Source organism: Emydura macquarii, unplaced genomic scaffold (genome assembly GCF_026122565.2).
Source record: "Emydura macquarii macquarii isolate MOO-44397 ecotype Brisbane River unplaced genomic scaffold, CSIRO-AGI_Emac_v2 contig_3603, whole genome shotgun sequence".
Lineage (NCBI taxonomy): Eukaryota > Metazoa > Chordata > Testudines > Chelidae > Emydura > Emydura macquarii.
The window spans coordinates 462,446-488,995 of record NW_027133740.1 but is presented as its reverse complement, the minus strand read 5'-3'; the positions used below and the strand labels follow the sequence as shown (position 1 = coordinate 488,995).

Sequence of the window (26,550 nt, the reverse complement as noted above, 5' to 3'; positions counted from 1 at the left end):
ATTGCGGCAGCGCCACAACTGAAGCGTGGGAGGGTGGATTACAGCAGCTCTCTTGATCCACACCCAGCTGTTGGAACCCAGGAGGAGGACAGCCCTCTGCTCTCCTGCATAAGCTGGAGCAGAGGCTCTGCCCAAGGAGAGGGGTGAGGTATGTTTGGCCCCCCCATTAATTTGCTGTTGGAAGCCTTCCTAGAATCTACTGAGCCGCAAGCCCTGGGCTGCCTGGCCGGAGTGCTGCCCTGCTGCCAGGACGTGCCGTGCGCTGGATGGCTGTAGCTGCAAGGGAGAAATGACTGGAGCAATTTTGGTCATTATTTATAAAGAGAAGGAACGGAGGCTGGGCTTGTACCTTTCTTTAATCCCCACACTAGTAAAAGAATGGGCTAACTTTTAAGGGGGAGGGGGTAGGAAATAGCTGCTGATCATCTAGACAGGCACAAGGTGCAGAAACTCTGCATGACTTTCACAGGTTTGCTGTCTTAGGAGGAGAATCACTTGTTACAGATCATGGTGCTCACCCTGCAGAACAGCAGGAAAGAGAAAAGTGCCCAGTTTACTAGTCAGTTTTCAACACTTACACCCCTAGGTACAAAACAACACAACAGCCCCCCAGGCAACACAGACTGCAGCTGAAACAGGAGGGGAGATCCCCACAGGTACTTACCAGCAGGCAGGGAGGGAGGTGCGACCTGTTACAAAATGGCTCCTTTAGACCTGCCATGGTTTGGCTCTCCTATATTTAAAGGGCCAGCCTGAGAAAGGCATGCTGGGAAAACAGCTCCTCTCGAAGGTGAGCCTGCACTGGGGATTTAGGGCATGTCTTTACTGCACTGTGAGCCTGTGTGATTGATGCCTGGGTTAGCCTAGCCCAGCTGTGAGCTTCCCCACTGCAAAGTCAGACCCATGTTACCGTGTCCTTGCTGTTTGTGCACTCACCGGCCCAGAGGCTCTAGGATTCTTTTCCAGTCAACAGCAGAACTTGTCTGTCCTTTGAGGGGGATTGTGGGAAAGCACTGGAAGATGTCAACACGAGTGATTTTTTGCCTGCTGCCTCTGCAAAATGGGCAGGTTCCAGCCCAAGTTAAACCAGGGCCCTGGGCTCTAACCCCCCCTGCCTCCCCAGCTGTGTAAACTAGCCTGGGCATGAAGCACCACCCAGGCTGGGTCAGAGGTTTTCTGGTGTGGGGCTAAAACACAAGTCAGAGCCTGGGTTCGCTGGTGTTGACTTATCCTTGGCAGAGCCCAGCCCCCTTCCCCGCAGCCTCGCCCCAACCACCCCTTTGCAGAGTGATGTCATTTCCTTGGGCCCCTCTACATCAGCGCCCCCTTCCCAGGGGTTGTCTGGCCCCCCAAGGGTTGGGGGGGCAGGGGCAGGTGGAGGGATGAGTCCAGTGCAAGAGGCAGGAAGTTCACCACTTGGTTGTGCCTCTTATGGCCTGGGGCTGTGCCAGTGCTGCTGGGCCCTGCTTGTTACCTAGCCGCCTACTCAGTCGCCTCCCTGCCGTGAGCCCCCAAACCCCACAGCACCTGCAAACATGCACTGGGCACCTGGGGCTGGAACGTTGCTGCCTCCCTGGAGCAGTAGGGAGAGAAGAGGGTGGCCAGGAACCCCACATTCCTGGCTCTGTGGGGCGTTGAATGAGCTCCCACCCTTGCCTGTGGCAGGCTTAGAGCAAGAGCACTGGGGAAACGCACCTGGCACAAGCACTGGGGTGCTCTGTGCAGTGAGCGTAGATGCTAATCCCAGCATTGATGCTGCCTTGTGCCTGCTCTATGAGCTGGGACACTCTCCGTGCCTTCGCCCACCCTGTCCAGGGGATAATGCTGACGGCCTGCAAGGATTAATGCCATTTTTGCTCTGCGCTGCGTTAGTGGCCGTCTTCCTTGCTGAACCACTCCTGTCTGCCTCCAGCAGGGGGTGTGAGGGGCTAGCGTTTGCTGAGGGATGGCAGCGGGCGGGGGGTGCAATGGTCCGAGGGTTGCATTTGCAGGGATGCGTTCTTCAGTCACTGCAGAGGCAGAGAAAAACAAGCAAACGGGGTGTCTGTGGCCCGGTTCCCTGAGTGCAGGGCGGGCCATGCGGAGAGAACTGCTCGCCTCCGGGGGAGCAGGGCTGCATCCTGTGCCTCTCTCTAACAGAGCTGGTAACTGGACTTATTCCTCATGAGCAGCCAGGTCCCACCCTGCTGTGGGCCCGTAAAGCGGGGGAACCCCATTGATCCCCCTGTCCCCTGCGAGCAAGGGGCAGCAAGTGTGGTTTCTCTGGGAATGGGGGTCCTGGTGCTGGGGCAGGCAGGGAAATGGCATTACCGCCCAGGTCCTGCTGGGGGGCGTGACCCCTCTGCCATAGACCATGGCCAGCCTGCTGGCTGCTTACCCCAAACTCCCTGCGCGTCTACCTCCCCCTGCTGTTGGCACACAGCGACGGGATGGAGGCCAGGTGGGCCTGCCGCCACCAAAGGGGATCAGCCTGGAGCCAGCTTGAAGCTCACTCTTCCTGTCACTATGGCAACACCACACCATCCTGCTCCACTGCCGTTCCTGCTCACACACTTCCGTTGCCTTGGAAACCCATCCCAGCCTGTTCAGCATCTCCGGAGTTCATCGTTTAATTTCATAAGAGGGAGGCCCATGGGGATGGAGGGAACGGCCCAGCCCGGGCCCCAAACTCCGTGGCAGCAGGATCATCCAAAGCACTAGCCGCAGAACAGGTGAAGCAGCGCCAAGCACCCTGTTACAGAGCAACAGCCTCTCGGCGGCCCTGAAAGGAGAGTGGCTGATCATGGGGCCAGTTCCCGAAGGGTAACGGCTTACACGGTGTTGCCCACTCTGACACTTGTTGATATTTTCCCTAAAGCCCCAGCTCCCGGAGTCAGGTGAGCCTGGGGGAATCTCAGCTTTAGCGTGTCTAGACCCCCTGGGTGCAGAGAAAAAACACTTGAAAACACGACACCACTGTAGCCTGGCCCCATAGACCTGGGAAGGCAATGAAAAGAGCCCGACATTGCTTAGTGATTTAAAGGCTCATGATGGATGAATTTATTTTTTGCCAATCTGGTCATTTTTCCAGGCCTGACTCCTGATTTTTTTTTTTGATGCAGTGGGCTGGGAGTCCTGGCTTTAAACGGCTGTAAATGGTTTGTGGAAAGTGGTTGCAACTGACCCCAGAAAATAGCACAAGGACCCATGTGGAACCTACCTAAGCAGGTAGGGTTCGCTGGAGAGATGCAGCTGCCTGGCCAGCCCATGAGTCAATCACTGTTACTTTCATTCTTGGCTCCACTGCAAAGTTTGATGGGGTAATTGCCTGTAGCCATGTGACCTGCAATGCAAATATTCAGCAAGATCAAAAAAACCTCCCACTTCTCTCTTATCAGGGCTTCCCTGCCAGTGCCAGCCCGCTGCAAAGGGAACGCCCCTCCAGCGGGTCAGTCCTGCCCAGCCCCCAGCCAGGCAAAGGCCTCCCCACAAGTGCCCCTGTTGGGGTTGGCCCGTGCCCAGGAACTAAGCACCATCACAAGGGTCACCACCGCTTGCTTCAAGTGCAAGGTGCATTTCTTTGACCTGCCTTCTGTAACACACCTATACGGGAGGTGGAGAGCGTGCGTGAGGTATAACACCATGCTGCTGCCCTGACTGCTCCTCCTGGGGAGCGGATGAGGGAACAAACACATGACAGATGTTGGTCATGTGGCTTAATGCAGTACTGCAAAGTACGGATACTACAGTGATGAACAAGGTATAAGGCCAGAAGAGAATCAGCCCCGCCCAAGCCCCTGCAGGGTGAAGGTCTCGTTACTGGAGGGTGTGGGCTGGTACCAGCCGCACTTGGGCAGCATCAGTGACCAAGAAGCCCCTGCAACCTCACTCCAGCATAGCTGCCCCTGCCAGGATGACTTGCCCACGGGGATCTCATTCCCTTGCAAGCCAGTTGCTACCAGACCCACCACCGACGAGGTGGTGGCGCTGGCTTCAGAGGGTGCGGAACAGAGTTTACGCAGCCGAGAACGTGGGGCCAATGCCCCGAGCGGCCGGTTCCCCAGGGAGCCACGGGGGCCAGTTGTGATGGGTCAGTGACTGAGCTTCCGAACTTGCAGAGGATGAAGAGGGTCCATGACTCCCCCCAGGGCTGAGCCACGAGCTATCGCTCCACAACGGGGCACTGCCTAGTTCTCTCTACATGTCACAGCGCCGGGTACAGGACAGACTCCAGCCAGGTCTGTTCTAGCCTCCAGTTTAATCACTGGTGCACTGTGGAGTGGGGGGGAAGGGGACCCCGTTCCCTTGGGCATTAACTCTCTCCTTGGCCTCAGCCTCCCCGTGTGAGGAATTTCAGGAAGGAGACAAACACCAGATGGGGGAAGAGTCGGTTGCCAGGAACACGGCTCCCAGCGTGCAGAGAACATTTGGTGTGAGCGAGTGAGTAGGCCCCGGAGGGTGAGAAGCAGCAGATCCCCTGGGGTGGCTCACCTTGTTTGTGTCCCCTCAGTGTCTGAGTTCAGTTCCCTGGGCAACTGGGGAGGGGAGTGGGCAGAGGCTTCCCCTTGGGAGCGCTCCAGCACCCCTCCCAAAGGACACATGGCCTCCAGCACCAGCTCCCTCGAGCCTCTGCTCCGGTCACCTCATCGGACTGGACCGCTGGTCCATGGAGCCTGGCATCCCACTTCCCAGCAGACATTGGGGTGAGGGATGCAGAAGACCCCCTAGGAGGTCTAGTCTATCCTCCACCACTGGTCCTTCCCGTCAGGATCCCGCCTCTCAGATCAGACCACTGGTCGGTGCCTTCTGCTCTCCTGCCTCTGGCACCAGCCCCCTCCCTTAGGGGGAGGTGGAAGCTCCATAATGCCCCTGGTTGGTGGTGGGGCTGTACAGGAGCCCCTTGCCTGCCCATGCTGCGTGCAGTGACTCCGTGGCAGTACCTGGGCAGGAGACTGCTCAGAGTTGCTGCAGGCACCATGGGGCAGCTTTCACCACACAGGAGATTCTGCAGCAGAGAACTCGCTGAGCCTGGTGTGGGGAGCAGAGGGGCACGGGCAGGGGACTCAGTCCAGACCATCTCCCAGCACTTTGTGCTGCAACAGATGGGGCCGTGAGCAGAGTTCAGCCTTGAGTCCAGCAGCTTGGCCCTCTGCCTATGCTCTCAGCCCAGTCACAGCTGGGCTCGGGGCTGCTTCTCCCTCACAGGCTGTGTGCTGCAGCCTCCTGGGGCTGAATCCCAGGGGGAAAGAGGAGGCAGGAGCATCTAAAAGGAATTGCAAGCCAAGGAAACCGCTGTGCCCAGTGGGGCGGCGAGCCAAGGGCAGCATCCCAGTGAGTCCCCTTGTGCCACTGCTCCCAGGAGGGAGAGGGAATTCACTGCTGCAGCAGGAGCTGCTGGAAGAGCGGAGTCAGCAAACAAGTGTCCCTGTGATTGACAGGTAACAGCCCCCCCCTTCCTGCTGTCTCACCAGAGCTCTGCTATTTCCCAGTTCATGGAATCTATCACCCTCACCCCTTTCCGCTCTGCCCCAGTCACTTCCTCTGCTGCCTTATCCCACAGAGAGTGCAAGGGGCCCCCTGCAGAGAAGACACAAGCACCTTGCCTGAGGCTGACACCCCCGTGCTCTACACACACAGCTGTATATGCAGGGATGCTGGCTCACACCCCACCCCCAGATACAGGGCCCTTCTCTGTGGGTATGGGTGTGATTCAAAGCACTTTACAAAGGAAGGGAAAGGGGGCCTGGGCTCTTTTTAGCTGCTTCATGATGTCCAAAAGCAGGGCTGCTGGTCTGTAATGGGGTCTTGCCCCTTTGTTTGGAGCAATATAAATTCCAGTCCTGCCTACCCAGTTTTTCCAGGATGCCCTGGTTGCCTGGAGTTTCCCAAATGACTGCCCGCACTGGGACATTGCACATACCAAGGAAGAGATGCCTGAGGAAAGGAGAGGGGAAGGGGCTGGAATTCAAACTGCTTGGAACGTTTGGGTTTTGCTGATGTAGATCTAACGCTGAGGCGCCACAAATAGTCCACAAAATCCAGTTTGTTGAAGGTTCAGCAGGGCCTCTCTGACGCAAGCCGGGAAGGAGAGACGCAAGAGTTCTGCAGTTGCTAAGGTCAGAGATCAGCAAAACCGCCCTCCTCCCTTAGGGCCTGGAAAACACCCGCTGACCCTCAGAAAGCCACAAACCGGGGCACAAGGCCCTGCAACGATCCTGCGATATCCTCGAAAACCCTTATTGATTTACACTGAAGTAGCTTTAGAGTCCACGGTATTAAAAATGCAACATTTCTGTGTTACTGTTCGGTTGTACGTGACTCTGGGGGGCGACGTGGCCCAGGTAAACCTTGGGAAGCGTCCTGAGTTTCAAAGGACGAGATTGCACAATAGAGATATCCTCTCTAGGGGGAGGTGACCCTCCAGTTAGGCAAAAACCCAGCCCTGACGAAAGGACCTGTTACACGAGGACAAGATCAAAAGCCGCGCCTGCATAAAGGAAGGCATGAACTATTTGTGGATGTTCGTCTTCTGAGCAAAAGCAGTTACGTAAGCACAGACAAAAACCCTGCATGAGGACTGAAGGCCCATTCGCCGGCCAGACCCCCTGTTGGAGTCGCAGGTAATCTCTGTTAAACTTATTAGCATGCGGGCAGGTCCTTTTCTTTCTTTGAATATGTTTGCTCTGTCCTGCTTTCACCTGAAGAATAAATGTGCTTGTTTAGAAACAGCTGCCTGGTAACGAGTAATTACACTGTGCATTGCCTCTGAAGAGAAAGCAAAGCACAGGAGCTGGCCCTTCACGCAGACAGGTACGCTGTGTAGCTGGGCAAAGACCCATGTCTCTCTCCCTCAAGAGAGGTGACAGCGGAGGAGCTGGGGGGATGCCCTTGCAGGAGCACAGGGGCAGGAATACAGATGCAGTTGCCCTGAACTGTGACAGCCCCATTTTATAAAGGCTGAAAAAGCTCCAGATCAGTGGTTCCCAGCCCGCGGGGTCTTTCCGAGGTGGTCCATGGCTCCCCTCCTGCTGGCTGCAGAAGGGAGCTGCTGCATAAGTACCCAGGCAGAGTGCGTTGCCGGTGCAGGCTCCTTGCTGTAGCCAAGGGGACGGGAGATCAGTGCTGCCTTTCCCCTGGCTGTAGCAGGGAGCGCAACAAGGTGCCCTGCCTGGGTCCCTAAGTGCTGGGGTTCGTGCTGGAGCCAGAGGGAGGCGAGCGCTGATCTCCCATCCCCCTGGCTGCAGAAGGGAGCCACTGCCTAGAGACCCAGTTTCCCTGCTGCGGCCAGGGGGACAGGAGATCCTCCTCGCTGAACTCCTTCCCTCTGGCTGCAGTGGGGGGTGGCGGGGAGGTGACCTGCTGGCAGAGACTGGTGGCCCTTCAGGGCTGTACAAATTATATTTGTCACCCTCAAGCCAAAAAGTTCGGGAACCACTGCTCCAGATCCACCTTCCTGAGTCATCCAAGGAACCCGCCACAATAAAACCAGGGAGACCCCTGTATTTGAGGGCAGCGTCACAGCAGGCCTTCCCCCCCTCATTAGTGTCAGGTGAACAGACTTGAATGCCCCTGCTGAGTTTAAGATCGCCCCTGTTCACATGGAGAAACTGCATTGCCTTGATAACGGGCTGCCTCCTGCTTGGCACAGATGGGTAAGGCTCTGCCCCCAGCCAGCCACTGGCAGCGCGACAGGCACAGAAATAGGAATCCTCAGTCCCAGCTGCCTACTCCAAGAGCAGCCAGACCTAGACAAGAAGGGGATTGCTGGTCACCAGGGGGTGCAGGGTAGCAGCCATGCCTGTGTGTTTGACTGGGGGGGCAGTGGAGTGGTAGGGGGTTGGGGGAGCATGACTGAGTTGGGTGAGTTCCATGGGGAGGGATGTTGGCAGAGGGGCTGTGCAGTGGAAAGGGATGGGGGTGCGTGTGATTTGGCAGAGGCAGGGTCTGGCGACGGCGGGGCCAAGGGCAGAAAGGATGGGAAATCAACTGCACAAGGATTTACAACCCTCTTGCATAAGTCTCTGTCCCAGGCAGCCCCTGCCGCTGCTGCCAGAAGCCCAGGCTGACTCCCGTTCTGGGAAGATGGACAAGGGGTCCTGAGGCAAGCTGGGATTGGTCCAGACCAATTCAAACTTCGGGGAGGAGGGGGAAGTCTGTTACCCTCTGCCCCTCTCCTGCCATGTCCTGTCCTGTTAGCACTGCTCCTCATGCAAATCAAATAATCTTTCTTGGCCTGACAAGCTCACCCCATGCTGCCCAAGTGTAAACCAGGACAGGCTCGGCAGAGGCAGAGACATCTGCACGGGATGGAGTTTCACCAGGTATTTGGGGTTCCAACTCTGCTGCCAGCACTCCAGTCTGAGCAGGGGCCAGGGACGACACATCACAGGGCCAGACGGGCTACTCTCTTTGTCAGCATCTTGGGGTATGCGCAGTTTTCCTTCCTTGCTCGTCCCATTTCCAAAAGTCCAAGGTGTTAGCATCCCTGCTGGGCCAGGAGGAAAGGCCTTTTCCCTGTCCCACGGGATGTGCAGTCTCCAGGTTCTCCATCTGCTGGCTCCTCTGCAGATCTGCAGGGGTAGGGTTTTGCAGTGCAGGTCGTGGTATGAAGCCCAGACAGAGCCTGCTCCTTCTGGTGGGAGGGAGGGTTCCTGGCAGCAGAGCAGTTCTAAGAGGATCTGACTGGGGGGGGGGGGGGGGGGGGGCTGGATAGAAGGAGCTGTGGGTTCAGGATGTTGCTGATGAATCTGGTCCCTGCCTCACTCCCTTTCCCCGATGGAAGGGGCCTGTCCACACAGCACCTGTCTTTCTCCTGCAGGGGATGTCTGTCAGTGAGCCAGCTCTTGCTCTGCTCCCACTCAGGGTGGAGAACACCAGCTGGAGAACAGGGCATCTGTGGGGCAGGCTCCTCTCTCCACGTCTCCCAGCCTGCGGGGGTGCACTCAGAGCGCCAGCTCTCAGAAGAGGTCGCCATGGCTGGCTGTTGGTCATGCACAAGGGGACAGACTTTTGCTGCTGCTGCACAGTCTCTTTGCAATGCTGGGCAACCTGCGGACACCTCTGTGGCTGTCCCCATGTGTCCTCGAGGGCCCCGTCCTTCTGGACGCATCTCAGGGACATGTCCAGCCGGGAGGAGCAAGCTTCTGCAGGGCTTCCCAGCCACAGGCAGAGCTGCATCCCACCAGCTCCCAGGGGATTGGCTGGGGTGGAGTTTCTGCTCACGCGTGGGGCGTCCTGGGGGGAGGCTGCGATTGCGGCAGGTCCTTCCCAGCCTTCTTTCTCCCATCCGCAGGAGGATACGCTGCCTCCTGAACAAACAGAGGGCCCTCGACGCTACAGGGGAACCGTTACACTGACCCTGCGGCCCATCGGCCTTCAGGGGCCTGGCAAAAGGAGGGGTGTCCTCCTGGTTGAAATATTCTGGGGCCAAGGCGGCTCAGACCTTGGGGAGGAGGTCCGGGTGCACACAGGAAGGTACTTATCCAACCCCCCCTCCGTCCCATCCCCCCCAGGCTCTGACTGACAGACCCCCGCCCCCGCACACACCATCTTCAGTCTGGCAGCTCCCCCTCATGCTCACATTGCCGTCTGTTGCCATGGCGATGATAGTTATGGCGACAGACAGAAGATTGCAGCCTATTAATATGAACAAGCGGGAGCAGGTGAGAATCTTTGCAGAATCCTCCCATGGGATGCGGGGCCTGCCCGGGCCCTGCAAAACATCTCCTCCTGCGTGGATCTTGGCACCGGCCCTCCTCAGGCTTCCTGCAAGCTGACCCAGATCCAACCGGACCTGATGACACGTGTCAGGTTCAGGCTGGAAAACAACCCCCGACCGTCTCTGGCCTGGGTCAAGTCACCTCTGCACTCACACATGCGGGGGCCCAACAGCTGGCAGGAACAAGGCCTGCCGCCCCCCCCCCCCACCCGGGCACACGTGGCCGCCTCCACGCGGACCCTACGGGCAGGAACTGGTGGCAGCAATGGCTCAGATTTCCAGGGTCCCAAAATGACTCGACTCCCTTGGGCTTAGGGCAGGTTGGCTGGGCTTAGGTTCCAGTCTGAGCTTAAAAATTTAGTCTTGAGCAGCCCTCTAGCTGGAGCAGACCCACCAGATAGGGAGTGGCCGGATAAGACAAGCCCCGCGCTCAAAACATGACCGAAAGCTCCACGCAGCCACCCCAAAGAAATCACCTAGGCCACCCGCACTGCAGTCTGGTCCTGCCACCGTGCAGTTCTCCATCTCACTGAGCAGCCAGCCCTCCTGCACGCCGAGACGTGCGCTCCAGAGGTGTCACCTCCATGTTAAGGAGGAGCGTGGCTCTGATCTACTCTGTGTGAAGTGCCGGGGACCCTTGAGCTTCCGGCAGATTGCTGGGCAAAGCTAGGGAGCCCCTGTTCCAGCTGAAGGGAGACGGTCTGCGCGTTCTCTTCTGCTCACACTCCCCACCCCCAAAACAGGAGCTTTGGAGACCACGTTTTACTTGAGGGAAGCCAACATACCTGCACGCTGCTTTGCTCACTGTTTTTTCAGCCCCTGGGCCTTGTGAAAGAGTGGACTCACCGCTGGAGCGCCTCCCCGTGACTGGGCGTGATGTAGTGGTGCTCGCCCCATAAGGCACCCCTGCCAATGGTCGTTCTGGTCTGCTGGGGGTCTGCCGCTTCCCACCACTCAGCCCTGCAGCCAGCTCATGATTTAAGTCCACCTGTTCCGGGGTAATAATGTCCAAACTCAAAGAGGCAAAAACTCTTCTAACCTTCCCAGCATCAGTCCTCCCCAGGCTCTCCGTCCCCCTGCCGGGCTCCGCAGAGTTCCTCCTCATTCTGCCACAGAGCTTCCCTCCAAAGCCTTTTCCCTGTGGGCTGGGTTCCTCCCAAGCCACTGAATCTCAGGGATTTTTCCCTGGAGCCCCTTTTCTTCTAGGCCTGCTTCAGGAATCGCCTTCCCCCATAGCTGCCCTTTCCCCTCAGGGACAGTCTCAGGATACAAACTCCTTCCTGCAGGCCCCTCTATGGCTCCTTTCCTCTTTAGCCTGGACCTTCCCCCAAAGCCCCGCTTGCCTAGCCGTGCCCCTTTTTCAGCGTTTATCTCCCTTTTCAAAGCCCTCACCCACTCTTGTCCTTCTCTCCGGGTCCCTTGCCCAGAAAGGTCTAGGAGGTCTAGGTTGGCTATTAGGAAAAACGTTTCCACTAGGAGGGTGGTGAAGCACTGGAATGGATTACCCAGGGAGGGGTGGAATCTCCATCTTTAGAGGTTTTTAAGGGGTGAATTGACAAAGCCCTGGCTGGGATAGTTTAGTTGGGGTTGGTCCTGATTTGAGCAGGGGGTTGGACTGGATGATCTCCTGAAGTCCCTCATCTTCTCTGATTCTAAATGCCTCTTCCCTTACAGCCCAGCTTTTCTAACAAGGCTTCTCCTAGTCTCGTCCTTCTCTCAGGGACCTTTATCCAGGGATGTTCCTTTCCCCTGCATCCCAGCCTGCCTGACCCTTTTCTATTGCTTCCTCTCAGTAGATGCTGCCAAGGCCTATTTTCCACATGGGCCTCCTGCTCCTGCATGAAACCAAACCCTAATACAGCCACCTCGCTTTCTCAGCTGGGCATCATCCCAGACTGGTCCTGGCTCCTCCTCCAGGAGTAATTGGCTGCACTTGTTGAGCTCGCCAGCTCCCCTTAACCCCTTAAGTGCTAGAGTGGGAGGGAGGGTTAAATCCCATCACAGGCATGTTATAGCCACTGGCCACCTGTGTCAGAGTCTGCGCCAGCAGAGCATGAGCTGATATTGGCAAGCTCATTTCAGTGATGGCAACTAACGTTCAGGAGACTGGACTCATTCGCCCTGGAGAAGAGGAGATGTGGGGGTGATTTATTAGAGGGCTTCTTCCCTCGCCGAGGGACAGATCCAGTGTAGAAAGGGAGGTTTATGCCACCGGGGATGGAGTTAAAGCCCAGGAGAGTCCATCTGGGAAAGAATGGTACAGAGGAAACCTGGACAGAATGAGGCTGTGCTCAGCTTGGCTCCCGCAGTTCCAAGGCACAAGGGATCCTGGCATTTCCCTTCCATGGAGACTGGAGTGAAGCCTGTTCTACAGCAGGTGTGAACTAACCCCAGGGAGAGAAGGAACAGGGCCGGGGAGAAACAATCAGCATGCGTCCACAGAGCTCAATCGTCTGTGCCCCCTGCCCCCGTTCTAGGATGACCGGGGATTTTGGTCCATCAGACATGTCCTTATCCAACCTTTCCCTTCCTTGCATCCCGGTGACCGAGAAGCAACTCAGGCTCCAGACGGGTAAAGGCCATTTAGTTGTCTAGGTTCCCCCAAGTTGTTCCACCACTGGTCCCTCGCTCTGCCCTGATGGTGCCACTTTCTGCTCAGAAGACAACTCTTCACTCCCTATGGCCAGTCAGTCCTGGGTCCCCCGCTATCTTTCCCCCAGCAAATCCCCACCCTGACTTAGCTTCAGCATGTCCCCCTCACTCCAGCATCTCCTCTCCTTGTCACTGCATCGTGCGGGAGTGACGGAGGCTCAGTGCCCCCTCTTCATGGCGATCAGGAACGGGATCCAGAAGGTCAGCTCTTGAAGGCAGCACCCGCTGATGCCAGCGGAGTTTGCCAAGAGCGCTGCAGATGGAAGGCTCGGTGCATGTGTCACCAAGAGCATGGGAGGTGCAGAGCAGTGGGACTGGAGGTCTCCCGCATCCGCATGCGCGCTCGAGCAGCTTTTGGAAAGAGAGGAGAGGATCTCCAGTGAAGACCCTTGCTCTGGAACTGACCAGCGTCCCCGTCCCAGCCAGGTTTTCCCTAACTCTCAGGGCTGAGATTTTTTTTCTTTACATCCTTTTTACATCTGAACCAAAGGAAGAAAAAATTAATTCTTCCCCCAACACTGCCGCAGAAAATCAAACAACTCATGACACTGGCATCCCCTGGCCCTTGATGCTTTCCGATTGTAGCAGGAAGCTCTGATGACCAGCTAGCCCAATGGTCAGCTCATGGCCTTATGGTTTCTCCCAGTCTAGCTGTCCCAGAGGGGGCCCTGGCTGCAGCCTCAATCACCCCCTCTTGCTGCAATTATTCCCCCTGAGTTTGTTCACTACAAAGGACTGGGCAGGGGGGCAAGGTAGGGGGAGCCCGGCTCTCACACTTCACCCAGGGCCACAGGGGTTTGTCAAAGTGCCCAGCCCAGTTACGGAGCTACCCCAAATTATACTTCCCCCGGGTCACTCCCTAGCAGTCTGGAATTCCTCAGTTTGGGGCGTGGTCACTAGTTTGGCAGACTCTCGTAGCATCCTGTTCAGGCAGTCAGTCTCTCTCTTAGGGCTTTCAAATCCCACAGGAAGTGGGGGGCAGAATCCATGTCCTTGCTGCTAGAGCAGCCGTCACAACACAACTGCCATTGCTGGCAGAGCTCTCAGCATCAGCCTACTTCCTGGTGCTGCCTGCAATCCAAGCCAATCCAGCCCCCATCCCTTCCCCCGCTTCCTACCAGAGGCCTTTTAAATTGTTCCTCCATTGAGAACCTGCCATGTACCTATTGAGGGGTGGGGCAGCCCTAGCCCAGTATTTCTCTACTCCCCCCTCTCCTCGTTCAGTGTGGGACCTATAGACCCCATCAGACCAATCCTTCCTACCTGAGACAGTTACAGGCAACACTCCAAACTCTTAGCAACCCTTCATGCTCTCTTTAAACATTAGTTCTTTGCTCCCCTTTCTTCATTCACTTTCCAGCCATTCAACTCCCTTCCCATCCCCAGTACTAGGAACCTCCTAATCCCTTGAGCAAGAAGCGCCCCTGGGCAAGAGTTACAAGGGCAAAATGTCTGTGCAGTTAACAAATGATGCAGAATTGGTTCTAACCCCTATGGGAACAGGGGGCTGAAACTCATGAATGACGCTGGAGTTTTGGAAAGGCCTCTGAGCCCCACACGACAATATGGGAAATAACTGGCAAGGCGGTAGTACTGCTGAAAACGATCTGGAGGTTATAGTGGATCACAAATTGAATGTGAGTCAACAACGTGATGCAGTTGTGGAAAAGGTTAATATCATTCTGGGTTTTATTAATAGAAGTGTTGTATGTAAGACACAGGAGATAATTGTCCCACTGTACTCAGCACTGATTTGATGAGACCTCAACTGGAGCACTGTGTCCAGTTCTGGGCACCACACTTTTGGAAAGGTGTGGACAAATTGGAGAGAGACCAGAGGAAAGCAACAAAAATGATAAAAGGTTTAGAAAATCTGACCTATGAGGAAAGATTAAAAAAGTGGGCATGTTTAGTCTAGAGAAAAGAAGGCTGAGTGGGGACCTGAGAACAGTCTTCCAATATGTTAAGAGCTGTTATAAAGAGGATGGTGATCGATTGTTTTCCATGTCCACAGAAGGTAGGACACAAAGTAATGGCTTAATCTGCAGCAAGGGAGATTTAGGTTAGATAATAGGAAAAACTTTCTAACGGTCAGGGTAGTGAAGCTCTGGAACAGGTTTGCAGGAGAGATTGTGAGATCCCCATAGACTCCAGCGGTTCCCAAACTCTACCACGTTGCATATGACCAACATAAAACGCCACCCCCTGTAGTGCTACCACCAAGAAGAAGCGACCGGCCGAGAATCACTAAGCTGCCCGGTGCCCCATTTGCCAAGGTAGCTTAAGCGGTGCGTCGGCCGCAGCTTAGCCCGAAGTTCTGCTGCTGACACTCCGCTTCAGCTACCTTGGCAACTGGAGGCCTGTCGGGCAGCTTAGACACATACCATTGGAAGGTGGCCTGTGTATCACTGGTGGTAGGCGTACCACAGTTTGGGAACCCCTGTCCTAGACTTTAAGGCCAGAAGTCTGACCTCCTGCACATCTCCAGCCACAGAACCTTGCCCACCCAACTCCCAACGCCTCTCGCTGAGTTACTGGAGTCCTCAAATCATGATTTAAAGACTTCAAGCTACAGAGAATCCAGCCCTGGAGGCTTTTAAGATCAGGTTGAAGAAAAACCTGTCAGGGATGGTCTTGGATTTTTTGGGCTGGCTTCAGCACAGGGGGTTGGACTTGATGGCTTCTCGCAGTCCCTTCCAGCCCACATTTCTATGATTCTACATCACTGCTGCTGTAGCTAAAGAGGGTGTGTGGAAAGACCCAAACACCTTCCCAGTAGGGCCAACTACAGGGGCTGGGCCTGGAAGCAGCCAAGAGCATCCTCCAATTCTCTGCAGGACAGCAGAATGGAAAAGTGAGAAACACAGCGAGCCCAGAGAGAAGGTGGCCTCCAGGAAGGCATGGAGTAATGGGGCTGTTGCTACTGCCTGTAGAGACACTGTCTTAAGCTTGGCTATTCCAGGCTCACCTAAGGACACTCCAGAGGCTGGTGACTAAGAAATGCTACCTCGTTTTGAAAAGGCTGCCCTGCATCACTGAAAATGCTGACTGGTCGCATTGCTCCCTGAAGAGGTAGATGTCTCCAGCAAGCGTCTGAACTCACTGTGGAGAGCACACAGGCAATGCTGGAGCCCAAAGGCCCAGTCTCACAGTTGGGGAGCTGCAGAATTTGCCTTTGAAAAGGCTAAACTTAGGGTTTGGCAAGAAATAGGGGTACATTCAGAAGATGGTATAAAGGCCAACGCAAGAGACCCCTGTAGATCCTTGACACAAGGGAAGTCACAGGAATCCAGATGCTCCACAAGGTGTCTTCCCACAGCTCCACTGCCACTCTGTAGCTGGAGGGGAGAATTCTGCCTCCCCGCCAGCCCCTGTGAAACCCCTGCACCATCCCAGGCTGCCTACGCACCAGGAAGGGAAAGACATCCCACTCAGAATTAGAAGGGAAGGAAGCTGCAGACGTGCCTCTTGGATCTGACCCTGTGGGAGCTCAGTGTCTGGCTGGCAATTCCGTGCAGCGTCTCTGCCACAAACTCGAACCCCAGGAACTTTACAGAGCTTGACAATGACCAGTCAAGGTAGAGGGCAATGGAGTGGCCGGGCAAGCTGGCAGGCTCTTTTCGGACAGGATCAGAGAGAAGGTGGGGAGGCCAGGCTTGGAAGATGGAGTTTAATAGGCAGAGCTGCTTCTCTCCTGAGATGCTTCAGTCCTTCTCACCAGAGAGTTTTAAAAGGCAGGATCATGGGGAGTGGCTGGAAAGCCTCAGCAGCATCTTGTGCCTCTTCACAGCCACCAGGAAAGGAATGCCTGAGGAGAGCTGTTTTCCTCGGCTGGGGAGGCCCAGATGAGGAGGTCAAGGGCTGCATATGATTTGGCCAAATGGAGGAATTAGCAATCGTCCTCCTATTTTAACAGTGAGGGTGTGGTCTGGAGAGACGCTAGAGGAGCACTGAATGCTGGGCTAGGTGGGCCCCATGGGCCACATTCATATAGTAAAGATGAGGCCATCCGAAGCCTCCACATTGCAACTTCATGGGTTCCATGTGGTCCTGCTCTGGCCATGCCTGGTCCACATGGAGCAAGTGTTTGTGAAACAGGACCCATGGGAGAGGTTATGGGACCCGAATATGTGCATGTGCAGGAGGGGCACCCGTCTTCGTATCCACTATGATGTTAGGAAGAGGGGAGAGGTCTCAGCAGCGCAAGGATCCAACAAGGGGAGATGAACAGCTGGACCATGATCTGGAAAGAACAAATTCAAATGAAAAAGGCCAGAAGTCAATAGAGGGGTGTGGGATCACCATTGGGATGCTCCAGGTCAGACTAGAGGGGACTAGAAGAGGCCACATGCTGGGTGACCTTAATATCAGTGTGAAAGCACTGCTCCATGGAAACATTTCTCCCTGGAGGGTAAGGGGAGGGGATTGGTGCTAGTGTTATCTTGTTAATCAGCCCTTGACTGGCTGTCAGTCAGTTTCAAATGGGAGTTTAAGGCCTTGATCCTAATCATCAAGGCAATTAGCAGATCAAGCCCCAGCTACATCAAAGACGGAACGTGGATCTATGCACTGCTGAGGTAGCTCCTCTGGGATAATGCAGATCAGAAAGCTCAGGACCAAGCACATGAGAGCTGGGGATGACGTTCTCCGTCAAGGGGCGCCAGCAATGGAACAATCTTCCAGAGGAGGGCAGGTGAGCCCAGATCCTGACCCTCTTTAGGAAGCATTGCAAAACCCTCCTCTTCGAGAAAGCCTTTCCACCAGCGCAAGAATGACAATTGCCCCAACAGCCCCTTCCACACAGCGCCCCAGCCTCCATAAATACTCCCCCTCCCCAAACAACCACAACCCCTCCCCCAAGCAGGGAAAAGATGCAGAGCCTCCAGGAAATCCCCTAAAGACTTTGCTTTTGCTATTGATTTTAGCTGGAAGGCACTCAGATACTTCGGTGATGGGCCACAGGATAAAGCCCTCAGCCAGAAAGAGTGGCCAGGCAAAGGCAGAGCTGGCTGGAGGGAAGGAGATGAATTCTGGCTGCCATCTTGCTGTGAGGAATGGTGCTAAATCTTCCCTGGTGCACACACAAGGTTCCACGGTATTGGGGTCCTCAGGGGTGCCCCCAGAAATTTTCCCCTTGGTACACACTGTCAATCCCTGTGGAGCCATCCCTGCTGCAGCCGCTGGCCCCAGTTCTTCACCAGTGCCATGCTCAGCCCTTGCCTTCCAGCCCAGCACGTCCAGGGGCAGTGTCCCTCCCCACAGGCTGCTGGAAGTGGGGTGAGGCTGGGCAAGCCCCCAGGGGAAATTCCTGGTGCAGGAGCCAGCCCCATGGCAGCAGCAAAGAGGAGGAGCACTGGCTACCCCGCTGCCCATTCCGATTTGGTTCTGTGCTGGTGGGGTAGCCAGGCCAAACCTGAGCAGAGCTGCGACCCACCCCCGCCCCCATACACAGGGTCACAACCGCACCCACTCAGGTTTGACCCCATGGCTCTTCCATGGGCTGTGGTGTGACCAGTGCTGCTTCTCCTTACTGCGGCCAGTGGTACACACTGTGCGTAATGTGCACACAGCTGCAGGGCCCCTGGGCTCACCGGCACATTAGGATGGCAGGAACATCTCTACAAAGCAAGGGAATGTCTTTGCCAGGGCACATTAGCCAAGGCAGCGGCTGTGAGTCACACTTCGGTCTGTCCATGCTGGGGTGTTCTGCTGAGGCATTTCCTGGGAGACTGGCCGGCGGCTCTGGAAATGGGGTTCTTAGATCAGTGGGGCTCATCCTCTGATACTGGGACTTTTCTTGTGGCTACGGCTCTGTGCCGGGTGTGAGCACTTTGGGGAAGGGACTGCCTCTCACTATGTGTTTATAACATACCCAGCACTATGGGGCTGCTCTCAGCTGAGCCCTGTACTGTAATACACATAAGAAAAATAACTTAATAGTTATGCTGAGTGCTTCAAAATACCGACAGGAGAACTCTGGGGACATATCAGAATCACTATAGGGGCTTACTGGGATGAACTCACTCCAGGGCAATATTGGGGGACCCTGTAATGTATTGTAAACAGTATGCTCTTTAGCCATTGGAGTATCTGCCTGGGGTTTGGGCAGAGAGGAGGGGAAAGATCTGTCTGACATCTCTCCCCTAACCCACATCTATGTTGTGGCAGGGGAATGTCCCAGTGACAGAGCTGACCCCTGTGCCAATTTATGGATGCACCAGCATGAATGAAAGGCCCCGTGGGCTGGGCTTCAGATGAGAATCTCAGTCTCTCCCGGGCTGCACCGATCTGCGTGGGAGCAAAGTGTTGCACAGGAAACAGGATCCCTTCAGGAGCATCTGATCCCCGTCTCTGTTCCCCCATCCAGCTCACCACCCTCTTGCCCCAGCAGCAGCTGCCGGCCCCCGGGCCTGGATGCTCATTCAACAGCTTTCATGACTAAAACCAGGCGACCGCTCCCCCTTTTCATTTTATATTCCCAAGGCCTCGGACCGAGACTGAGACGCTCGGGGAGTCGCCCGCCAACAGACACAGGCACAAATAGGGGCCCACCCCACACACACACATGGGTTCAGACAAAGCATGTCTCTCTCTTTCACCAGCTGGTCATTGTCCCTGCAGAGAAGCTCAGCTCCACTTCACTGGGACATTGCAAGGCCGGAGGGGGGCTCAGAGCCTCTCGGCTGGCCCAGGCCAGACAGATCGGGTCCCCCTGGGCGCCCCGGACCTGCATGCTGCAGGTGCAGCTGCCCTCTCCCCTGGCTGCAGGGCGCTGCTCGGGAGCTGATGACGAGCCCAGCGCCGCAATCCTTCCGGAGCCGGGGAGGAATGGCTCCATGCAGCGGGCGGCTGTGCGTGGAGGAGCTGGCCGTGGTGCTGAATATTAATGCGGCCCATTTGCGCCAAAGGTGGCGCCTCGGAAAGCTCCAGAGCTGCAGCCTCCTCGCGGGGGGATGCGGGGGAGGAGGGAGCAGCCGCTCCACAGATCATGGAGGAAAGGCTTTCGCATCAGCCCATCCCCCTCCGAGGGCAACTCTCTGCCCTTGGCCTGTCAATTTCCAGCTGTCCCAGGCCCCACACTCAGGATCCATTGCCCTGCCCCTCACCCCCTGCAGGTGCTGGAACTAGGGGCACTGGGGGGGGCAGCCGCACCCTCCGGCCTGGTTTCCATCATATCCAGGGTTTACAGTCTGGTTCAATGGCCCCCAGCCCCCCTGCTCTATACGGGTTCTGCGACCGCTGGTTCTGCAGCCCCTCACTAGCACGTTCAGCGTGTGGCTGTGGGGCAAGAGCCCAGCTGTCGATTGCGGGCATTGCTCGCCCGCATCGAACTCTGCTAGCCAGCGTGATAATGGGGGTTGGGCCCCGTGAGCCCTGGCACCCGCCGGGGGAGGGGAAGGATCCCTTATCACCGTTCCACACCGCTCACTCTACGTCAAGGTGATGCAGATGTTAACGATCCTCTCCTTGGCATGCACCGGAGGTGGCAGGAGAAGGAAAAGATGAATGAGGTTTTTTTCAAGGGACCCATTCGGCAGGGAGGGGCGGAAGGGAAAAAAAAATTCTTCGTTTGTGGTGCCCTCCCCATTCTCACGCATCTCCCAGTGGGTGGGAGGCAGGGAGTTTGCATCCTCCTGGCCAGGCCTGTGCTGGGACCTTCCCCCGTTGGGACGACGAGTGACACTACATTCACAGTGAATACGTAGGGTTAATCTCTGACTGCAGCCCTTGTGCAGAACCGAGACAAACGGGTGCCGGAGGAAGCAGTGGCCATCCCTTGATTTGCAAGTTTCACCACATGTTCTCGCCAGCTACGGAGAGACGGGGTCGGGGGCACTGAGTGACCTTCACGAGGGGGCAGGAGTCACACTGCTGTAATCAGAGCTTCTGTGAGAGGGCTCTGTGTTGTGGGGTTCTGCAAAGGGCTCAGATGACCCCAGCGCTGTGGCATCTGAACTCACAAACATTAACAAACTCAGCCTCCCACCATCCCTGTGAGATGGACGGAGACCAATATGGGAAGGCGTTTCACTAGTAGATTCAGCTGGTTGAGATCCTTCTTTTTATTCATTGCACCCCAGAGAAATCCCTTTGATCTATCTATTTGGTCACCATGGCATCCGTCTGTTCCATTCTATCTGGGTTCTGATACCAAGCCCATCACCGTGGTATCTGGGACCTAAAGGGATCACGTCAATATGACAGGTAGCCTGACCCCTAGACTGTCTCTGTGCTTTTCTTTCCCCTTTTCAGGAACATCCTGAGGAGCTGTCAGTTTTTCATACTCTTGTTAATACCATTTCATACTTTGCTGCTATTGTGGGAAAGCCAAGGCGAAGAAGTGGGTGCGGCACTGCCTCCTGAAAGAGTTAAGGTCTGTGGTCAGTCATGAAAGGGCGTCCTGCCCTGAGTCAGTTGCTGAGCGATTTGTTCACACCAGCCTGTGAAATTTAGCAGGTGGGCTGTTGCATGCAGTACCAACTGGGGCTGTATCCCTGCCTGTATTGCAGGTGTTGAGCTTGGAGTACAGAAACACCTGTATTTCCATGGCAAGGCTTCATTGCTCCAGCAAGGGTACGTACACAGAAGGGTACGTGCAGGGAGGAGTCCTCAGGGAGCCCACTTTAATGGTGGAGCAGCTGATCCCCTTATTGTATATGATGAAATGGTGTCAGCTAGTTCTTCAGAACGGTGCCATCTTCCCACAGCATCAACACCTTTCTTGCCTGGGAAATGATTCACCTGGAAAGGAACCATCACTGTATTTTCTATCTTCCACCATTGGTTTATCCCAATTCTCCAGTGTCTCTCTCCGGATGTTCTCTTTCATTCCACTACCTGCGGATACTCAGGACAAATCAGTTTCCTGGCAATTGCTTACCCAGCATCTGAGAACTTACCCTGGACATGCCAACATGATAGATCATTAGGATGATTATGAGCTTAGGTCCCTTGCCATCCACGTTGTCATTTTATTACATTAACCATTATTATTATACTCCTTGCTAGGTGTGTCTGTTTCACCTTGCTACATATTTCTCTCTCTGTGTACTGGATGGTGTGCGTCTCCCGAGCCGCTGGAACTCTGGGATACTCAGCATCAGTCAATTTCTGGCTGTGATTATTTCAGGAGAAAAATGTATTAAAAATGGCTTGAGTGATGGGATTTCTACCTCTCTGGCTGGATCTGTCTTGCTGGCAGGAAGCTTGGCCTGAGATTAAGCCAACAGTTCACTTTCTTCCTTATGTCTAATTGCTCCTAGGTCCATCCCCTTGTGCCACTCAAAACAATTCCTCTCCCTTCTTGGTGTTTACACCTGTCTGACATTCATAAGCTGCAATCTCTTAGCCAAGCTATTTTACAGATGAAGAGCACATCTACCATCACCTTACAGAGAATATTTGTTTTTTTATAAACCTTCTTCTTCAGGGCAGAACCCAGCATCTAAGGTTAGGAAGAAACTTCCCTTCGGGGTTGGGATATTCTACAATTGTCCTTTATGGGGAATTTTATGCCCTTCTGAAAAGCATCTGCTACTGAGCCTCAATATGGGCAGAATAGTGGACTAGATGGGCCACTGAGCTGACCAGTCTGGCATTTCCTAGGCTTTTACAATGAGCAGGGAGATGCTGGGGGGCAAGGTTAGACGTTGAAGAGGCCAACAATTGCAGTGTGACAAGTTGGCCCATGGAACCACTCTCCACTGTGATATACAATCCCAGCAGAGATCGGTCAGCCTAATCTGATGAGCCACGCTGCCCAGGAAGTGCAGAACACACAGGCCAAAGGTAAAGAGGGACTGAGGCCACCTTTGCACTCTCCGGATTCTGGACTGCTGCAGGAGCTGAAATAGACCCTGTTGTGAGTTAGAGTAGCTCTTGGGTGCTCTGATTTATGGCAGCCTGTCCTGGGTGGTTCAGGAGCTGCAGCATGGCCTGGAATCCCTGCAGTGACCGACACTATGGCCTCCTCCTCCTGCCCTGATCCTCCACACCACCCCCTCCCCTGGTGCACCCTCTGCACCAAAGCTTGCCAGGGGAGCAGTGGAAGGTCAAATGCCTTTGCTGGGGGAATTCTCCCTTGATCAGTGGCAGCACATTAATGGCCCCATATGCCACTGGAGTTGTGTGCAGGGACCTGCCCCCATGGCAGTTCTCACCTGTGTTGAAACACAGATAATATTCCACTAGCTAGTAAATCCCCCACAGGACAAATGATCTTTAAACACAACCATAGTCCTTGTGTGAAAATTAAGTGTATGAAGCGACGTATTCCTGCCACGTAAGGTGCTCCCAGCCACATGCCAAATACCCAGAATCAAGTTAGATTGAAGACTGGGTCCTTGGGTAGGTAAGAACAACTGGAGAGGCTGGGAAGCTGCCAAAAGCACCAAGATCATGATACAGACAAATGGCAATCCAGAGGCCCAGGTGGAATCCCAGTCTCCCTCTGCTCCGTCCTGCATGAGGGTAGCACCTCTCTATGGGGACCCCAGTAGGGTAGGAAAGTGCCCTTTTACAGCTGGGGAACTAAGCCACAGAGACTAAATGACTTGCCCAAGGTCACACAAGAAGCCTGTGGCAATGCAAGGAGGTCTCCCAAATTCCAGGAGACCAATGCCCCTACCACTGCATCATCTTTCCTCTCTTATTGACGGGCGCCGGGATGTGTAAGACCAAATCTCACCACCAGCTAGAACGTTTTAAACAAAAGTCACAGCTGTGAGTCTGGCTTCCTAGCCTATCACACAGCTTCGCACCCGAAACAGACCCAGAGCTGGAGCCCAGGGCCACACAGATGTGAAAAGGGAATTGTCCCTGGACCATCTTCCTCTTACGCCTGGTATCCCAATAACATGGTAGCGCAGCCTGTTTCATACACCACACCCAGGGACGGGGCCCTGCACCATGCAGGGTGGATTGTACAAGAGGAGATCAAGATCTCTCTGTTCACAACAATAACCCTGGCCAAGGATGGAGGGATGTGTCCTGCAGCTCTCTGGCTAAAAGAATACTTCCTTCAGTAAGATCCAATATGATACATACCAGTCAAGAGCCATACAGAAGGATCTAAGCAACAGCCTGCATGTGAGAATGGGGTGGAGGCAGAAGGAGCTGTCCTGATGGCTGAGCTTGCTTGAACTGAGTCTGAGACAGGTCCAAGAGCCCTGAGGAGTGCACCCCGTGTGGCTGATTAAACCTCAGTGATCCTCAGTCTTTGCCACACCAGGACCCTGCTCCCATCTATTAGGGATCTAGCTGGACCCATCCTCCCACTGAGCAATATGGGGAGGGCATGGTGGCTGCAGACCTGGAACAGAGGAGGAGACCCCCTGTTCTCCTTTCTTTAACAGGGCACAGCATGCGCTCCCTCCCACAGGGAAGCAGGGGGATTGTAGTGCCATTACAGTCCCAGAGCACAGGGCTGTCTAATCAGCTGAGGTGCAAATTCAAAGACAGCTCAGTGGGCTCTGGAGAGGACACATGTTGCTTTAGCAAAGCGCTTTGCACCAGCAAACCCCTTTGCAGTCATCCTGGAGCAGTTGCCACAAAATAAAGTTACCAGGGCAAATATCATAATAATGCCTGAATAATCCCACCTGCATTCTCCAGAGCAATCCTGTTTACACCAGCTGTAGGGACTATAATCTGAGTTTAAAGGTCATAAAGCACTCCCTAAAGAGTTAGGCTCAGTCTACCACCAGAGTTCAGACCTAAACAAAACACAACTCTTTACACGCCTTTAGGATTTACTCTGGGCAATGATTCCTTCCCCGGGCTCTCGGCTCACGCACAACGTTCCCTCTTCGCACATGTGTGCTGTACTTTGCGAGTGTGGGCTGCAGCTTTCAGCAGAGAGGAACAAACAAGCAGTCAGCGCTCCACACAGGCCAGCTTCGTCACTATCCTCTCCGCCTGATGCATCAGCTCCCTGCCACCGCTGCAGATCATCGTCACAATCAGACTGTAACAGCGAAATGCTACTGTACCTGAACTTTCCCAGCGGCTCACCATGGCTGTGTGTCAAAGACATCGCAGAGCCCTTCCTTCTCTCCAGAGCTGGGCTGACCTTGGCCACTGGGCCCAGATTTAAAGAGCCAGCTGTAGAAATACCAAGCTCGGCCATTTCCCCCAGCTTTGGGTTAGACAAACCCTTTAAAAAGTAGGCTATGTTTATAGGGAAAGGCTATTACGGTGATCAACATCACAAAGGGAGGGTCACATGCTGGGTCACGCAGGGAGGAAGGCAGAAGCAGCCGCTTCCTCTGCTGGCAAAGTGCCAGCCTCCTTCTCCTCCCCCACCTGCAGTGTCTCTGAATCTCCAGGTGTTCAAGCCAGCCATAGTGGAAGCTTTTGCACCAGAGCCAGCGAGCATTCAAAAATCAGGAGTCAGGGCCCCAGCATCACGAGACTGGCTTAAAAGTTCTAAGATTTAAAACAAATAATGAGTGTTTGGGCTTTTCATTTCCGATCTGATTGGGCCCTTCAGGATCATGTCTGCCAGCTTTTCTCTGCAACCAGGAGGACTAGCGGCATCCATATTTGTGTTACAAAAGCTGAGGTTCACATGACTCCGGAGAGCCGGGGCTTTCAGACAAACACCAAAGATTGTGAGACTCCCCATAAAATCACGAGAGTTAGTGACGCACTAAACCTCATGTCGTAACAAAGAGCGCAGCACAAAAGGAGGAACACTGGCCCACAGCCCTCTCTGGGTTACAGCTCTCCTGCTTCACGCTTCTCGGGCCTCCGTGTGAACTCTCTTCCGTGCCCTCCAAGCGGTCGCCTCGGTCCAGCTATGTGGGCAAATACGTCCATTGTTCAACTACCTGACTTCACGTCAGCTGCTGTTCTGCAGCCACCAAAGACCAGATTTTCTGCGGGCTCAGCAAGCTGGGTGCCGAGCTCTTTGGAGACTCCAGCCATCAGTGGCACAACGGGAGGTGCCAAGCCTTTGAGATGCTATTCCTAGGTGCCTGCATTCTCGCTGTCAGCAGAGCTCAGCATTCCCTGCCACCGCCTGGCCTGCACCCTGCATCTGCCACTTGCTTCAGGAAATGCACTTTGCCTGCCAGTGCCGTATGGAAGGTCAACTTGACAGTACAGAAAATACCATTTCCCCTCCTTCACTGTCTGTTCACTGCACTGAGACCAACCACTGCCTTACTGTCTCTGGACAATCCATGCTCTCCAGATCCAGCCCAAAAGTAGCAGATATTTGCATATTTCCTTCTCTCTGTCTCTCTTTTTCTCACACACACAAATATTTTTCAGCTGATAACGTGCAGTCCCTGTTTTAGCCTCCTGACCAGCCCCCTTTGATTTCTGATCGCTCTTTTTGACAAGGAAGCTTTTTACTCCCAGAATTCAATCCAGCTCTCAGTCTGTTCACGGAACACGTTTCTTAGGGGGGCCAGCAAATCGTTCAGCTGTAATAAAGAATCCCTGGGACCTCAGGAGCTGGCAATGGTCTCTGCATCTTTTGGTTCTTGGATGAACCCAGACTGAATTTCATCTTGATGAACATGTTTGTCGCAGGGAAATACCCAGTTGTAGATGGCTTGTAGGCAGGGCATGGTGGGAATAGGACCTTGCATTGCAAATACTGGGATTATTTTAACATTTAAATCATGGTAGCCCCTAAAGCCCACAGCCAGGTCTTATTGGGCCTTATTGGGTCTTATTGTTCTTAGGGCTGTACAAACACTTGATGTTAATTATATTTATTGTTATTTGTATTCCTGTGGCACCTGGTAGCCCCAGTCACGGACTTGGACCCTGTTGTGCTAGGTGCTGTACAAACAGAACATAAAGCCGGTCCCTTCCCCAGAGAGTGTACGATCTAAAAAAGACAAGTCGTACCAGAGGGATGAGATGCGAATGCCAGCTGAGTCAGGAGAAGGAAGGAGGACGGGTAACAGATCTAAGAGGCTGTGCACAATTCCTAGACTCAGATTAGATTATAAAACCATAAGGGACTGTGATCATCTAGTCTGACTTCCTGTGTAACACAGGCCAGAGGTGTTCCATAGTTCTTAGCCAGTCAGTGGCAGTAATCACTTAGACCAGTTTAGTATCAGAATAGAGTGGAAAACGTTGCCTATATTTTACTTGTGCAACATTGGTATGTATCAGAAGTAATGCACTTTGGTGAAAGACAGTGTTATGAAAGCCACGTACCTGGCTGAGTCTGTATCTAC

General features: G+C 54.5%; 1 long non-coding RNA gene across 2 annotated transcripts; it reads right to left on the bottom strand.

Annotated features, from left to right (window-relative positions):
- Nucleotides 1-2,607: 2,607 nt before the first annotated feature.
- Nucleotides 2,608-24,474, bottom strand: LOC137145630 (uncharacterized). 2 transcript variants are annotated; one of them, XR_010917696.1, is made up of 3 exons: nt 24,340-24,474; nt 3,200-3,322; nt 2,608-2,761 (listed from the first exon to the last, which is right to left on the bottom strand). It is a non-coding gene; the product is annotated as an uncharacterized lncRNA (long non-coding RNA). The 2 variants fall into 2 exon arrangements; XR_010917697.1 differs by lacking the exon at nt 24,340-24,474 and adding an exon at nt 10,483-10,660.
- Between the last annotated feature and the right edge of the window lie 2,076 nt (nt 24,475-26,550).